This window comes from Acipenser ruthenus, chromosome 32 (genome assembly GCF_902713425.1).
Source record: "Acipenser ruthenus chromosome 32, fAciRut3.2 maternal haplotype, whole genome shotgun sequence".
In the NCBI taxonomy this organism is placed as follows: Eukaryota; Metazoa; Chordata; class Actinopteri; order Acipenseriformes; family Acipenseridae; genus Acipenser; species Acipenser ruthenus.
Window position 1 is genome coordinate 5959297 of NC_081220.1, and position 17404 is coordinate 5976700.

Consider the following 17404-nt stretch of genomic DNA (forward strand, 5'->3'; position numbering starts at 1 on the left):
TTATTTAAGCTCAATCTAGTCCTGCGTAGTGCAAATCACATTACTGTTTAAAGTGTTCTTAAATTGTTTTAACATTAGCAGTGATCCATTTGAAATTTGCTTCATGATTTAAACAACTGAACTTATTGTCAGCTCGGTGCTGAGAAGAAAACACTCCCACTCCTCCTGGTGGATACCGAGACCAATCCCTTCAAAACAGTTTCACTCTAGAAATGATCCTTGCAAATATAGTCTTATCTTTTATTGGCAGACCGTCACCCCCAGCTGGCAAGCTCTACTTCATATGATACAATGACTGGGCAACAACGAGGTGTTACATTAACAATACAAACTAACTCGAGACAGCCAAGCCGTTAAAGCATACCTTAAGTTTGTCGCGTTATACAAAAGCAAGTTTTGGCATTTTTGCATTGCCTGCCTCGTCAAAGAAGCTCGAGCCACAGCACACAGCGTTGCTGCATCGGGACACAGAGGTGGATTTTAAAGCGACTGAATCAACGGCTGAGACTACTTTTTGAAGAAATTGAAAACATACCTCTAGTCGAAATATTTGCTATTTAATTAAAAAAAATGTTTTGAATTTGCAAATGGCAGACATTAGGACAATCTGAATTGCTCATATCAAGCTGCGATGTAGCCTATGAGAATCGCTGACACAATACGTGGGGAATTATCTCAAATGGTAGAGCGCTCGCTTCGCATGCGAGAAGTAGCGGGATCGATGCCCGCATTCTCCAAATAGTTTTAACGTATCTGCGTATTTAGTCCCAACGCATTATGGAGATAAATACAAAGTGTGAGACGCCCGCCCTACATGTGTATTTTAAAGCACAGTCTATTAATTTGTAATATTCCCCAGACTGAAAAACTGCAGTGCGCCGTCCATCGTATGTCTTCCGAGAAGCACAAAGGGAGATTATTTATTTATTTATTTATTAGCAATTAAAGAGTTTGTGTTAATTGAGAATAAAAATAAATGGCTTGAAGTTTGCTTTCATTTGTAACGTGTTTATAATGAAATATCGGTTCTTGTGTTTTTACCAATCATTGTACTGTATACTAGCTACTGTTGCATGTCCATGAGTGTGTTCCTCAGCTTCCCAGCGGTTAGGATTCCTGGTTTTCACCCAGGCGGCCCGGGTTCGACTCCCGGTATGGGAACGTTCTTGTTATTGTCATTTTGTTAAAGAACTGTGGTCATGTGTAATGTGTCTTCAATATGATAATAAAGCTACAGTTACTCGATATATATATATATATATATATATATATATATATATATATATATATATATATATATACAGAATGATGCAAATGTATTTGACTCTATTCACATTCCCATCGCGTGGAACCATCGCAGTTTGTTTTTAAATTATATTAATCCCTGGTCAAGACAAAGTCTCTCTGGGGTGGGACTATCATTAGATTGCGGATGTAAGGTCTCCGGTCCCATCATAGAAGCAAGATAGTTTATTCACAAATAAATACCTACACATTTATTTATGTTTCTTTTGTTGGTAAATTAACACATTATTGCATTCTGTCATGTCACGCTGTGCACTCTAGGATTGCATAACAAACATGCACTACGCCAGGACTTCGTGGCGCAACGGTAGCGCGTCTGACTCCACATTAGAAGGTTGCGTGTTCACGTCGACGTCAAAGCCGTCATTATTTCTATTCCACTATATTTCATTTTTTAACGTGTTTGGATTTGAATGTCTCCGGACATTTATTTATACAATTTAGCCTACACAACATATTGATTATAAAGCGACAAACAAATTACTTCCTGGGGGGGGGGGGGGGCAGTTCAGTTTCAATCAAGTTCCAGTCTCTCTGCCATTATCTTGCGCTGCTGTGTTTGGTCAGGTAAAAAGGGCGTGACCAGAGCGGTATGGGCAATCCCGTTAGGTAGCTTGCATGTCAATCTCTCCTTCTTTTCTATTTATACACCCAGCACTGCTTCCGCCCTTTGTCTGTGTTTGTTTTTGGTTTGTGTTTGTTTTTTTGTTGTTCGCTCCTTTCACTGCAGGTCATTTCTCTGCTCAGCGCTGGTAGACAATATCAGCTATTTCCCTACCTGCTCAGGTGATTCTTTTCATCATTCAGCTTTTGTATTTATCTGCAGAAGCTCCATCGTTAGTCTTCTATGCTCCCTCCAGTCTCCAGCACAGCTACAGCGCCGTTCAAAGCGCAGCGTCATTCTCAGCTTGCTCTGCGTTTTCATCAGAAAGACTGTTCCGACGTCACCGCTGCACTGCAACTCTTTCACACCGGCGCCTCACAGACCATGGTTACCACGGCAACGCCTCATCGAGTGACTACTGGGAGTGGTAAGTTGCCATGGCGACCAGGCAGCTTTAACAGGCAAAGCGAGCCTGTGCCTCACTACTGCAATCTTCTGGCTCCTGCTGCTGCGCTTTTGCAACATGAGAGCTTCAACTCGCCGAATTATGACATCTAAATACTGCAGGCTCCTCTTCTAGACCTACGTTAACTTACTTATATCATCACTAACTGTTCTAAAGCAAACGTTTTATCCATAGACAAGGATTTTAATCGCAATAACCAAATATATGCTACCCTGCTTCACTGAAGCCAATAGTTTCAATTTCAATCGCAACCTCGAGATGGCAGCATAACACCACAAACTACATAATTTAAACTGATTTGCTATCGCTGCGAATCTCGCACACTCCAAACTTTCTATCAATTCCTGCAGTTCGTTGTCTTTCCGAGGGATTCTTAGTCCCGTCCTGCCTCAACCTCTTTTGCTTCATATATTAATTTGAATATTTCAAATCAAAACCCCTCCCTTCGAGGATCTGGTCATGAAGCCATGCTTATCAGCTTTCTGAGATGTTAAGAATCCACTGTCACATTAATTTCCCAGCTTCCTTGCATCAGGCCATTCCTGCAACCTTCTTGCTCCCGGATTTGCACTTCCTCATTTGCCCCCAACTTCATCAAGGCACTTAATACAACTTTCAAAGTCCATTTCATTCAATTTGAGCTTCCAGGCACATATGGAAACTATGTCCTACGATCATCAACATTTCAGTCAAGAGTCCTCCAGCACCGCAATAGACAATACACTCTTAGACTGCTCCTGATCAAATCAATAGGTTTTGCAGCAGCCTCCGAGCAACACATCTCATCCTCTCAGGTTCTGCAGAGGCCTCAGATATACGCATTCTTCATCTCTGACCCATCTCCGACATCATCTTAAACGCCTTAACTCTCAAATACCAATTTCCACTGCATTCAGCAGCTCTCTGCTCTCTACAGCAGGCCACTGCACACTACTGACAGCATTCCATCGTTTCTCTGTTTCCGTGTGTCCTAAACGGACCCGAGACACATTTCCTAAGCTCTCCACGCTGCCCATCTGACAGCTTAGCTGCCTGAGGATGCCGCACTGAGTTGCGAAGGATCTGTCCTTTTGTCCTGTTGGTCCCCTTCCTGTCTCTTGTTCCACTAAATGCCCAGCAGCCAGAGGATGCTGCCTGACCCGTCGGGAGCGAGTGTCAGATTGTTGTATGTTATGTGTTTAAACTTTGCTCTTTCTCTCTCACTTTTACGTCACCCCTCTCAAGCCCTCGTAGGCAACCAGTGAAATGTGAGGTGATGTGAATAGAGTCAAATACATTGCATCATTCTGTGTATATATATATATATATATATATATATATATATATATATATATATATAATTTAAAGTAACTGTAGGTTTATCATCATAATGAAAAAACATTACACATGACCACAGTTCTGTAACAAAATGACAATAACAAAGAAGTTCCCATACCGGGAGTCGAACCCGGGCCACCTGGGTGAAAACCAGGAATCCTAACCGCTAGACCATATGGGAAGCTGATTAACAAACTCCTGAACATGCAACAGTAGCTAGTATACAGTACAATGATGGTAAAAAACCACATTCATTACAAACACGTTACAAATTAAAGCAAACTTCAAGCCATTTATATTTATTCTCAATTAACACAAACTCTTCAATTGCTAAAAAATATAAAAAAATCTCCCTTTGTGCTTCTCGGAAGGCATACGATGGACGGCGCACTGCAGTTTTTCAGTCTGCGGGAATATTACAAATTAGCAGACTGCTTTAAAATACACATGTAGGGCGGGCGACTCTGTTACAAAGAATTGTCACACTGTATGTATCTCCATAATGCGTTGGGACTAAATACGCAGATATATTAAAACTATTTGGAGAATGCGGGCATCGATCCCGCTACTTCTCGCATGCGAAGCGAGCGCTCTACCATTTGAGCTAATTCCCCTCGAATTATGCCAGTGATTGTCATAGGCTACATCGCAGCTTGATATGAGCAATTCAGATTGTCATTTTTGGCAATGTAGTCTGCCATTTGCAAATTCAAAAAATAAATGGATTAACTAAATAGCAAATATTTCGACTAGAGGTATGTTTTCAATTTCTTCAAAAAGTAGTCTTAGCTCATTGATTCAGTCGCTTTAAAATCCACTTCTGTCCCGATGCAGCAGCGCTGTGTGCTGTGGCTCGAGCTTGTTTGACGAGGCAGAAATTGAAATGGTATTGAGTGCTGACAAGAGTTTGGTATCAGCTGTTGATTTCCTTGAAAATCTTTTATAATAAAATGAACACATTTATTCATTTTAAAAATAAGTAAAAGTCAACTGTCAGAGTGGGATTTGAACCCACACCTCCATTTGGAAACCAACACACAATTCTTTACAAAGTCCTTGCTTGTGCTAGAGTGCTGCAGCAAGTTAGTTTTTGTAGATTGACAGGTTGGTCTCTGTGGCGCAATCGGTTAGCGCGTTCGGCTGTTAACCGAAAGGTTGGTGGTTCAAGCCCACCCAGGGACGATGCTTTTTGCATTTCTTAATCACATTAGAAAATGGCACTCTGATAGGTTGTTATTTCTTCCAATTACTCTGAAGAAAAAAATGTGCTCTGTTTTTTAGTTCAAAATAATACAAAACAAAAAAATTCTTGCTGTTTGCCGAAACCTGGGATCAAACCAGGGACCTTTAGATTTTCAGTCTAACGCTATTTCGGCTTGACAAGACTCCATTTTCGAGATAACATTCTTTTTTAGAACAGCTTTAATATAATTAAGTACATTTCTAAACAATCCGCTAGTAACATATCTAATCTCAAAGCGCTATAATTTATTTATGGAGATAGAAGATCCTTTTTGATTCACATTGTAATAGTTTTTGATCGAGATCACCACCACGCGATCTTGAAATGATTTTTTGTATGACACAGAATTTTAGATCTGAACCGGAATGCCTGGCATCTACAGGCATCTACAAGAACTCTGTCTTTCCAAAGAATTGTGTGTTCTGGTCTCCGAGTGGAGATGTGGGTTCAAATCTCACTTCTGACAGTTCAATTTTACTTATTTTTAAAAGAAATAAATGTGTTCATTTTACTATAAAAGATTGTTTCAAGGAAATCAACAGCTGATACCACACTCTTCTCAGCACTCAATACCATTTTAATTTCCATTTTAAATCCGACTAAAATAGTGTTCCTAACACAGATTGCATTTTGTTGTAAACAGACTACTTGTTAACGTCACTGAAAAATATTTTGTGTCCAAACATGTGTTATTTAACTTGATTGTTTTAATATTCCAAATAACACATTACTTTGAAAAACATCTCCGTCTACCACTGCATCGTGGTCTCAGGCTGGGATGCGGACCTTTGAGAACAGTATAAACGATCTATTAGTGGAAGTAGCTTACATGAGAAATGCCCTCGTTTAACATGCTAGGATAATCGACTTTGGCATTCTCCAACTGCTGTTTACATTTTCTAACACGTTATGAGGAAGAATACAAAGTTTGACACTTTCCTTGTAAGTGGGGGTAAGCACAAGTTATTTTCAGATGTAATGTCTTTATTTAAGCTCAATCTAGTCCTGCGTAGTGCAAATCACATTACTGTTTAAAGTGTTCTTAAATTGTTTTAACATTAGCAGTGATCCATTTGAAATTTGCTTCATGATTTAAACAACTGAACTTATTGTCAGCTCGGTGCTGAGAAGAAAACACTCCCACTCCTCCTGGTGGATACCGAGACCAATCCCTTCAAAACAGTTTCACTCTAGAAATGATCCTTGCAAATATAGTCTTATCTTTTATTGGCAGACCGTCGCCCCCACCTGGCAAGCTCTTCTTCATATGATACAATGACTGGGCAACAACGAGGTGTTCCATTAACAATACAAACTAACTTGAGACAGCCAAGCCGTTAAAGCATACCTTAAGTTTGTCATGTGATACAAAAGCAAGTTTTGGCATTTTTGCATTGTCTGCCTCGTCAAACAAGCTCGAGCCACAGCACACAGCGCTGCTGCATCGGGACACAGAGGTGGATTTTAAAGCGACTGAATCAACGAGCTGAGACTACTTTTTGAAGAAATTGAAAACATACCTCTAGTCGAAATATTTGCTATTTAATTAAAAAAAAATGTTTTGAATTTGCAAATGGCAGACATTAGGACAATCTGAATTGCTCATATCAAGCTGCGATGTAGCCTATGAGAATCGCAGACACAATACGCGGGGAATTAGCTCAAATGGTAGAGCGCTCGCTTAGCATGCGAGAAGTAGCGGGATCGATGCCCGCATTCTCCAAAGAGTTTTAACGTATCTGCGTATTTAGTCCCAACGCATTTTTGAGATAAATACAAAGTGTGACAATTCTTTGTAACAGAGACGCCCGCCCTACATGTGTATTTTAAAGCACAGTCTCCTAATTTGTAATATTCCCCAGACTGAAAAACTGCAGTGCGCCGTCCATCGTATGTCTTCCGAGAAGCACAAATGGAGATTATTTATTTATTTATTTATTAGCAATTAAAGAGTTTGTGTTAATTGAGAATAAAAATAAATGGCTTGAAGTTTGCTTTCATTTGTAACGTGTTTATAATGAAATATCGGTTCTTGTGTTTTTACCAATCATTGTACTGTATACTAGCTACTGTTGCATGTCCATGAGTGTGTTCCTCAGCTTCCCATATGGTCTAGCGGTTAGGATTCCTGGTTTTCACCCAGGCGGCCCGGGTTCGACTCCCGGTATGGGAACGTTCTTGTTATTGTCATTTTGTTACAGAACTGTGGTCATGTGTTATATGTCTTAAATATGATAATAAAGCTACAGTTACTCAAAATATATATTATATATATACAGAATGATGCAAATGTATTTGACTCTATTCACATTCCCATCGCGTGGAACCATTGCAGTTTGTTTTTAAATTATATTAATCCCTGGTCAAGACAAAGTCTCTCTGGGGTGGGACGATCATTAGATTGCGGATGTAAGGTCTCAGGTCCCATCATAGAAGCAAGATAGTTTATTCACAAATAAATACCTACACATTTATTTATGTTTCTTTTTTTGGTAAATTAACACATTATTGCATTCTGTCACATCACGCTGTGCACTCTAGCATTGCATAACAAGCATGCACTATGCCAGGACTTCGTGGCGCAACGGTAGCGCATCTGACTCCAGGTCAGAAGGTTGCGTGTTCAAATCACGTCGAGGTCAAAGCCGTCATTATTTCTATTCCACTATATTTCATTTTTTAACGTGCCTGGATTTGAATGTCTCCGGACATTTATTTATACAATTTATTGATTATATAGCGACAAACAAATTTCAATCAAGTTCCAGTCTCTCCGCCATTATCTTGCGCTGCTGTGTTTGTTCAGGTAAAAAGGGCGTGACCAGAGCGGTATGGGCAATCCCGTTAGGTAGCTTGCATGTCAATCTCTCCTTCTTTTCTATTTATACACCCAGCACTGCTTCTGCCCTTCGTCTGTGTTTGTTTTTGGTTTGTGTTTGTTTTTTTGTTGTTCGCTCCTTTCACTGCAGGTCATTTCTCTGCTCAGCGCTGGTAGACAATATCAGCTATTTCCCTACCTGCTCAGGTGATTCTTTTCATCATTCAGCTTTTGTATTTTTCTGCAGGAGCTCCATCGTTAGTCTTCTCTGCTCCCTCGTGTCTCCAGCACAGCTACAGCGCCGTTCAAAGCGCAGCGTCATTCTTAGCTTGCTCTGCGTTCTCATCAGAAAGACTGTTCCGACGTCACCGCTGCACTGCAACTCTTTCACACCGGCGCCTCACAGACCATGGTTACCACGGCAACGCCTCATCGAGTGACTACTGGGAGTGGTAAGTTGCCATGGCGACCAGGCAGCTTTAACAGGCAATGCGAGCCTGTGCCTCACTACTGCAATCTTCTGGCTCCTGCTGCTGCGCTTTTGCAACATGAGAGCTTCAACTCGCCGAATTATGACATCTAAATACTGCAGGCTCCTCTTCTAGACCTACGTTAACTTACTTATATCATCACTAACTGTTCTAAAGCAAACGTTTTATCCATAGACAAGGATTTTAATCGCAATAACCAAATATATGGTACCCTGCTTCACTGATGCCAGTAGTTTCAATTCCAATCGCAACCTCGAGATGGCAGCATAACACCACAAACTACATAATTCAAACTGATTTGCTATCGCTGCGAATCTCGCACACTCCAAACTTTCTATCAATTCCTGCAGTTCGTTGTCTTTCCGAGGGATTCTCAGTCCCTTCCTGCCTCAACCTCTTTTGCTTCATATATTAACTTGATTATTTCAAATCAAAACCCCTCCCTTCGAGGATCTGGTCATGAAGCCATGCTTATCAGCTTTCTGAGATGTTAAGAATCCACTGTCACATTAATTTTCCAGCTTCCTTGCATCAGGCCATTCCTGCAACCTTCTTGCTCCCGGATTTGCACTTCGTCATTTGCCCCCAACTTCATCAAGGCACTTAATACAACTTTCAAAGTCCATTTCATTCAATTTGAGCTTCCAGGCACATACGGAAACTATGTCCTACGATTATCAACATTTCAGTCAAGAGTCCTCCAACACCGCAATAGACAATACACTCTTAGACTGCTCCTGATCAAATCAATAGGTTTTGCAGCAGCCTCCGAGCAACGCATTCTCATCCTCTCAGGTTGTGCAGAGGCCTCAGATCTACGCATTATTCATCTCTGCCCAAAGGCAGACCCATCTCCGACATCATCTTAAACGCCTTAACTCTCAAATACCAATTTCCACTGCATTCAGCAGCTCTCTGCTCTCCATAGCAGGCCACTGCACACTACTGACAGCATTCCATCGTTTCTCTGTTTCCGTCTGTCCTAAACGGAGGGGGTTCTCTGTTTTTGTCTCTCCTAAACGGACCCGAGACACATTTCCTAAGCTCTCCACGCTGCCCAGCTGACAGCTTAGCTGCCTGAGGATGCCACACTGAGTTGCGAAGGATCTGTCCTTTTGTCCTGTTGGTCCCCTTCCTGTCTCTTGTTCCACTAAATGCCCAGCAGCCAGAGGATGCTGCCTGACCCGTCGGGAGCGAGTGTCAGATTGTTGTATGTTATGTGTTTAAACTTTGCTCTTTCTCTCTCACTTTTACGTCATCCCTCTCAAGCCCTCGTAGGCAACCAGTGAAATGTGAGGTGATGTGAATAGAGTCAAATACATTGCATCATTCTGTGTATATATATATATATATATATATATATATATATATATATATATATATATATATATATATATATATATATATATAATTTAAATTAACTGTAGGTTTATCATCATAATGAAAAAACATTACACATGACCACAGTTTTGTAACAAAATGACAATAACAAAGAAGTTCCCATACTGGGAGTCGAACCAGGGCCACCTGGGTGAATACCAGGAATCCTAACCGCTAGACCATATGGGAAGCTGAATAACAAGCGCCTGGACATGCAACAGTAGCTAGTATACAGTACAATGATAGTAAAAAACCACTAATTCATTACAAACACGTTACAAATTAAAGCAAACTTCAAGCCATTTATATTTATTCTCAATTAACACAAACTCTTCAATTGCTAAAAAATATAAAAAATCTCCCTTTGTGCTTCTCGCAAGGCATACGATGGAGGGCGCACTGCAGTTTTTCAGTCTGCGGGAATATTACAAATTAGCAGACTGCTTTAAAATACACATGTAGGGCGGGCGACTCTGTTACAAAGAATTGTCACACTGTATGTATCTCCATAATGCGTTGGGACTAAATACGCAGATATATTAAAACTATTTGGAGAATGCGGGCATCGATCCCGCTACTTCTCGCATGCGAAGCGAGCGCTCTACCATTTGAGCTAATTCCCCTCGAATTATGCCAGTGATTCTCATAGGCTACATCGCAGCTTGATATGAGCAATTCAGATTGTCAGATTTTTGGCAATGTAGTCTGCCATTTGCAAATTCAAAAAAATAAATGGATTAACTAAATAGCAAATATTTCGACTAGAGGTATGTTTTCAATTTCTTCAAAAAGTAGTCTCAGCTCGTTGATTCAGTCGCTTTAAAATCCACCTCTGTGTCCCGATGCAGCAGCACTGTGTGCTGTGGCTCGAGCTTGTTTGACGAGGCAGAAATTAAAATGGTATTGAGTGCTGACAAGAGTTTGGTATCAGCTGTTGATTTCCTTGAAAATCTTTTATAATAAAATGAACACATTTATTCATTTTAAAAATAAGTAAAAGTCAACTGTCAGAAGTGAGATTTGCACCCACGCCTCCATTTGGAAACCAAAACACACAATTCTTTACAAAGTCCTTGCTTGTGCTAGAGTGCTGCAGCAAGTTAGTTCCCTTTCAAGTCGAAAATAACCATCAAGGTATGGGACATTGCCGTCAGGCAGTAGGGATTGGCTGAGCTTTATGTCAAAGCTGCCAATAGGCCTCCGCGCAAGCTGCCGTGTAAGCCCGCCCCCCTGGGAGCTTACTATACGCAGCGCGCGGAGAGTCACTTCCTCTTTTGCCTTCAGCATCAGTAGCGGTAGGACTTAGAGCTATTTAACTGATTGTACTCACTAAAGCTTAGGCTTGAGAAGCTGGTTTATCCCCTTCTCCGTGTTTATTTCAGTCATACTCTCCGGAGTTATTATTGTTTATTATTATTGTTATTGTATTATTATTTAGGATTATATATTGTTTAACATTATATATTCCTTTTCGCTTTGCTTCGGCATCGCGTTCTTCGTGGTCTCCATCTTTCCTCTGTTCTTAATTATTATTGTGTGGGTTTTTTGTATATATATATTTTGTATATATATTTATATTTTATTGTATATATATATATTGTTATATATATTGTATATTGTGTGTTCGGACGCGTGTTGCGTTGGCCTTGGCCGACGCGCATTTTGCATCCTCGGTCTAACTTAGGCTAGACCGTGTGTGTGTGCGGGTAGTCTGCTCTGCAGTGTACCCCCCCGCGGCGCGTTCCCGCCACGTGGTATTGCACTACACTCCCTTACCTTCTGCAGCGTCCACAAAAAAAAATAAAAAATTCCCTTCACTATACAGAGGAAGACAACCACCAACGTGCAAAATCCCCAGCACCTTTCAGGTAGGTATTGCACAGCATCAGACACTGTACCAGCACTTAGCGTCTCCGCTTGGCGGGTCAGCTGATGCTTAGGCGTCTGTGCTAGCGTTCCACGCTCGGTACTCGCGCTTCAGCGCTCACGCTCCGGCACTTTGTGCAGCGCTTCTGCGCTTGGTGCTTAGTGCTTCTGCACTTGGGGCTCAGTGCTCGAGGCTCGACGCTTCGGCGCTCGGTGCTCGACGCTCGGTGCACGTTCCATCAGCGCTTGGTGCTCGGTGCTCGACGCTCGGTGCTCGACGCTCGGTGCTCGACGCTCGGTGCTCGGTGCTCGGCGCTCGACGCTTGGCGCTCGACGCTTGGCGCTCGACGCTCGATGCTCGACGCTCGATGCTCGGTGCTCGACACTTCGGTGCTCGACACTTCGGCGCTCGACGCTCGACGCTTCGACGCCTCGACGCGCACACCCTCGACGCTCGACGCACGCACCTCGGTGCTCGACGCTTCGACGCTCGGTGCTCGACGCACGCACCCTCGACGCTCGACGCACGCACCTCGGCGCTCGACGCGGCGGCGCTTGATGCACGCACTTCAGGTGCTCGACGCTTAGGCGTCCGACGCGGGCACCTTGGCGTTTGACGCGACAGTGCTCGACGCACACTCTTTGGTGCTTGACGTCAATACTAGACGCTTCGGCGTTCTACTATGTCTGTGTTCCACCGTTGCGTGACCTGTCAGGCCAAGTTGCCTGCCAGCGACCCTCATGAAGACTGTGTCGCATGCTTGGGGCCGGACCATGCCGCATCTGCCCTGGCAGATAGGGCATACTGCCAGCTATGTGCAGGGTTTCAGACACGCACCCTTCGCCAGAGAGCGAGGAAGGCAGTTGGAGGTCGTTCTCCATCCTTGGGTTCGTCCCACACCGTCTCGGCCCCACCGTCATCGATCGTGTCGCTGCCGGCGACGTCTCAGCTCCCTCTGAGCCCATCTTCCCAGCCTTCAGCTGGTCAGAGATCTCCAGCCAGGCGTGCTCGGGAACGTTCCCGTTAGTCCCTCCTCTCGCGGGGCACGCCCCCTTCGGGAGTCTCGATCCAGGTCTCGATCGGCTTGCCGGAGAAGGCATTCTCGCTCCCCTCGGAGGGGTAGGCGTTACCAGGACACATCTGGGGTGGCTGAGCTCACCTCCAAGATGTCACAATTTATGGAGCTCATGATGGGACAACAATCCCTCCTTATGACCCTAGAAAATGTGGCGCCTCGGGCCCCAGAGCTAGTAACCGGACCCAGCACTAGTCAGCTGACGGTTCCTCCACCAGTGCCCCAGGAAGTAGAGTGGGACGCAGATGCTGTCTCAAGGGACGCATCTGATGTAGACCCGCTCTTTGAGGACACAGAGCCTGAGGTGGCATCCCAGCACTCTGGGCAGGACGACCCTGAAGTGCTGGATACTAATGACCCTATCTGGTCAGTGGTGGAGAGGGCAGCCCGTCACTTAGGCGTGGACTGGCCTGCGTCAGAGCCAACACGACGCTCTTTATTTGAGTTGCCATCGGCTCCGCTGCTTCAGTCCAGGATGCTCCCGGCATTCCCGGATTTTATTAAGGAGGTGCAGTCCACCTGGGGAGCCGGCGACTTCTCGCAAGGCTTCGGCTTTTACCATGCACGGGGCGAGCGAAGCTGGATTAGCGTCCTTTCCGCCAGTGGGCGCCGTGTTCGCCGTGCTAGTAAAGGCGCCGACATTATCGGGGCTGGCTAAGGACCCTTCCTGCCCTAACAGGCAGTGTAGGATTACGGAGGCCCACCTAAAAAAGGGTTATGCCGTGGCTACAGAGGCAGTTAGACTGTCTAACGTGGCCAGCCTCCTGACAGTCTACCAGGCGGCGCTGATTTGCGATCTGCCTGAGTCCCCATCCGTCGGACTTAGAACCGAGCTGGGTGCAGTTGCACAGCTTTTGGTTAAGCTGGCTCAGCTGAATGCTCGAGCACAGGGCAGGAGCATTGCTTCCCTTGTAGTGGCAAGGAGGCAGCTCTGGCTCTCACAGGCCAGGGTACAGGAGCCTGATAAGGCCCCGTTTCTAGATGCTCCTATATCCCCGGGGCACACGTTTGGCCCAGCGGTGGAGGAGATGCTGCAACGCTCCGTCAAGGCGCGTGAGGCATCGCAGCAGTTGGCTAAGATGTGGCCAAGCAAGCCTTTCCAGCCAAGGCGGCCGCAGGAGCGCCAATGGTGCAGGGCGCCGCCGCAGCAGCAAGCGCACCCACAGGGCAGTAAAACCGCCCCTTTGGGGGTTTCAGCACGCAGCCAACCCGCGTTTGCAAGACCGCAGCGCGGAGGGTGGCGCCCCAGAGGAGGTAGCAGACCACGCCCTCGTGGCTCTGGTCAGGCCCCTCGTGAGCGAGCGCAGCCTAAGCAGCCCTGAGAAACCCTGGCAGCCATTAACCCACCCCTACACTGTTCCACAGCTTCTGTTCTGGCAACAATGCACCAACGACATCTGGGTGCGCAAGACTATACTCACCGGGTACACCCTTCAATTCCGGTTAAACCCCCCCCCCCCCCTTCAGGGGAGTGGTGGTAACTGCAGTGAAGGACTCGGTTCAGTCCTCAGCTCTAAATGCAGAAATACAGGCATTGCTCAAGAAGCGTGGCATTCAACTAGTAGACCCTGCTCTGACCGACCAGGGGTTCTACTCCAAGTACTTCCTAGTGCCAAAAAAGGACGGCGGGCTCTGCCCTATTTTAGATCTGCGACTACTGAACAAATACCTACGGGTGTTGTCGTTCAAGATGCTTACGCACAGGCACATTGTCCAGTCTGTCCGGCAGGGCGACTGGTTTACCACCGTAGACCTCACAGATGCATACTTTCACGTTCCCATCTGTCCGGGTCACAGGAAGTACCTACGTTTCGCATTTCAGAGCAGGGTCTACGAGTTTTGTGTCCTGCCATTAGGCCTGTCTCTAGCTCCTCGAACCTTTTTGAAGTGTATGGACGCCATTTTAGCCCCCTTGCGGGCTCAAGGCATCCGACTGCTGAACTATCTGGACGACTGGCTCGTCTGCGCGCAGTCAAAGGAGCAGTTGGCACAGCACACAGTGATGGTTACAGACCATCTTCAGCGGCTAGGTCTGAAGGTCAATTCAGAAAAGAGCCGCCTCGTGCCGAGCCAACAGACCGAATTCTTGGGTCTGCATCTGGACTCTGTGTCCATGGAAGCGACCCTGTCGACACAAAGAGTTGCCTCACTGGAGCGGTGTCTCTCCCTATTCAGGTTGAGAGAACAGTCAGCATGGAGCTGTGTCAGTGCATGCTGGGGTTGATGGCTGCCGCCTCGCAAGCCCTTCCTTTGGGCTTACTACACCAGAGACCTCTGCAGGCCTGCTTCAATGCCTTCGCGTTGCATCCGCAGAGAGACAAACACCGCAAGTTGAGGGTATCCCGAACCTGCTGGGAAGCACTGCGCTGGTGGAAAGTTCCGTCGAACATCTGCCAGGGCGTACGCTTGGGTCCCATCTTCCGAAATGAGGTTATTACGACCGACGCTTCCAACCAGGGTTGGGGAGCAGTCTGGAACGGGTCGGGGACTCGCGGAGTGTGGTCAGGACCCTGGAGGTCGGCCCACATCAATGCTCTGGAACTCAGAGCGGTGGACCTTGCCCTGCGGCACTTCTTGCCAGTGCTTCTAGGCAAGCACGTGTTAGTGCGGTCAGACAACACCACGGTAGTGGCGTATATCAACCGCCAGGGCGGCTTGCGGTCCCCCGGTCTTCACCGGTTGGTAACACGGCTGTTGCTTTGGGCTCAACCGCATTTAGCCTCTCTGCGGGCGGTTCAGCTACCGGGCAGAGTCAATTACGCAGCGGATCTCCTGTCCAGAGGAGGTCCTCTTGCAGGCGAATGGCGTCTTCACCCTCAGGTGGTAGAGCGCATTTGGGACTGGTTCGGCACAGCGCAAGTCGATCTCTTCGCTTCGCGAGAGACCATGCACTGCCCCCTATGGTTCTCGGTGAAGGACCTCGACAGCCCCCTAGGAGTCGATGCACTGGCTCACGAATGGCCGCCAGGGCTCCTATATGCATTTCCACCGATTCCGATGCTCCTTGCCTTCTTGGAGAAGGTCAGGGTAGAGCAAGCGACAGTGATCCTGATCACTCCTCGGTGGCCTCGGAGGATATGGTTCCCGAGTCTAGTGTAGTTGTTGCACGGTCGCCCGAGGGAGCTCCCTCTGCGAGCGGACCTGTTGTCCCAAGCCCAAGGAGGGCTATGGCACCCGAACCCCAAGCTCATGCAGCTATGGGCTTGGCCCCTGAGCGGGAGCGCCTGTCAACCTTAGGGCTTTCGACGGCGGTTATATCCACCATTCAGAGTGCGAGAGCGCCCTCTACTCGGTCGCAATATGCGTATAAATGGCATTTGTTTCAGAGCTGGTGTCTGGCTGAGGGCCATGACCCGGTCTCCTGCCCTATGGCAGTGATATTACAGTTTCTGCAGAAGCTGTTAGATGAGGGTAAGTCTCCCTCTACACTTAAAGTGTATTTGGCCACTATTTCGGCTTGCCATGTACGCATTGACGGGTTATCACCTGGTTGCCATTTCCTGGCATCTCAGTTCCTAAAGGGCGCAAGACGCTTGCGGCCTCCAAGGTCGACCAGTTCACTGTCTTGGAGCCTTGATGTGGTGCTAGAAGCCCTTACCAAGGCACCGTTCGAGCCTCTCCACAGTGTGGATATGAAGTTCGTGTCTATTAAGACTGCGTTTTTGCTGTCAGTGGTATCAGCAAAACGTGTGGGCGAGTTACATGCACTCTCGGTGCATCCATCATGTACTCGTTTCGCAGGAGACGGTTCTAAGGTCTCCATGCGTCCAAATCTGGCCTTTTTACCCAAGGTCATATCCCCGTTTCACATGAACCAACCAGTCGAGTTGATGGCGTTCCATCCTCCTCCTTTTTCTTCCCCAGAGGAAGAGCGGTTACACATGCTCTGCCCTGTGCAGGCATTGAGGTGTTATATTGATCACACGAAGACTGTGAGGCAAACAGAACAGCTGTTCATATGCCATGGTTCTAAAACTTTGGGTCAGCCGCTGTCTAAGCAACGCCTTTCTCATTGGATAGTGGATGCTATTCAGTTAGCATATGATACTATGGGCCTTCCGCCACCAGGGCAGTTGAAGGCACATTCCACTAGGGGTATGGCAACATCCTGGGCCCTCTTTAGAGGGGTGCCGATGTCTGACATTTGCGCTGCAGCCAGTTGGGTTACATCGCATACATTTACGAGGTTCTACCGGTTAAATGTACTGGAATCCTCTGCTCCGTCATTTGGAGCATCTGTGTTGCACTCTATGACGCCTCAGGTTGCGGACATCTAGAGTGGTTGACAATATGGTGTGACTATTCGACCTTGGGACAGGTGTCATTGCGAGCATAGACGCTGAGGCGCAGCTCCGCATATGTGTAGATGTACTGCCTACGCAGTTGCGTTATGACGTAAGGCTGTCCTACTGCCGAGAATCCTCCCTCGCGACGGCTTGGGTACACTGTTCCCATACCTTGATGGTTATTTTCGACTTGAAAGGGAACGATAGGTTGCGGATGCAACCCCGGTTCCCTGAAAGAGAAAATAACCATCAAGCCGCGAGGTCGCTCTGGAGGCCTTCACGGCCTGAAGGGCAAAAGAGGAAGTGACTCTCCGCACGCTGCGTATAGTAAGCTCCCAGGGGGGCGGGCTTACACGGCAGCTTGCGCAGAGGCCAATCGGCAGCTTTGACATAAAGCTCAGCCAATCCCTACTGCCTGACGGCAATGTCCCATACCTTGATGGTTATTTTCTCTTTCAGGGAACCGGGGTTGCATCCGCAACCTATCGTTTTATTGGATAACACCATGGGAGCTCGACAGAACAGTGTGTATGCATATTGCTAAAATGGAAA

General features: G+C 46.4%; 4 non-coding genes across 4 annotated transcripts; 3 read left to right on the forward strand and 1 right to left on the reverse strand.

Moving 5' to 3' along the window:
• Positions 1–3801: 3801 nt before the first annotated feature.
• On the reverse strand, positions 3802–3873 carry trnae-uuc (transfer RNA glutamic acid (anticodon UUC)). Its single transcript has one exon. It is a non-coding gene; the product is annotated as a tRNA-Glu (tRNA).
• A 927-nt stretch (positions 3874–4800) lies between these two features.
• trnan-guu (transfer RNA asparagine (anticodon GUU)) lies at positions 4801–4874 on the forward strand. Its single transcript has one exon. It is a non-coding gene; the product is annotated as a tRNA-Asn (tRNA).
• A 2162-nt stretch (positions 4875–7036) lies between these two features.
• trnae-uuc (transfer RNA glutamic acid (anticodon UUC)) lies at positions 7037–7108 on the forward strand. Its single transcript has one exon. It is a non-coding gene; the product is annotated as a tRNA-Glu (tRNA).
• A 397-nt stretch (positions 7109–7505) lies between these two features.
• trnaw-cca (transfer RNA tryptophan (anticodon CCA)) lies at positions 7506–7577 on the forward strand. The gene has a single exon. It is a non-coding gene; the product is annotated as a tRNA-Trp (tRNA).
• The last annotated feature ends 9827 nt before the right edge of the window (positions 7578–17404 follow it).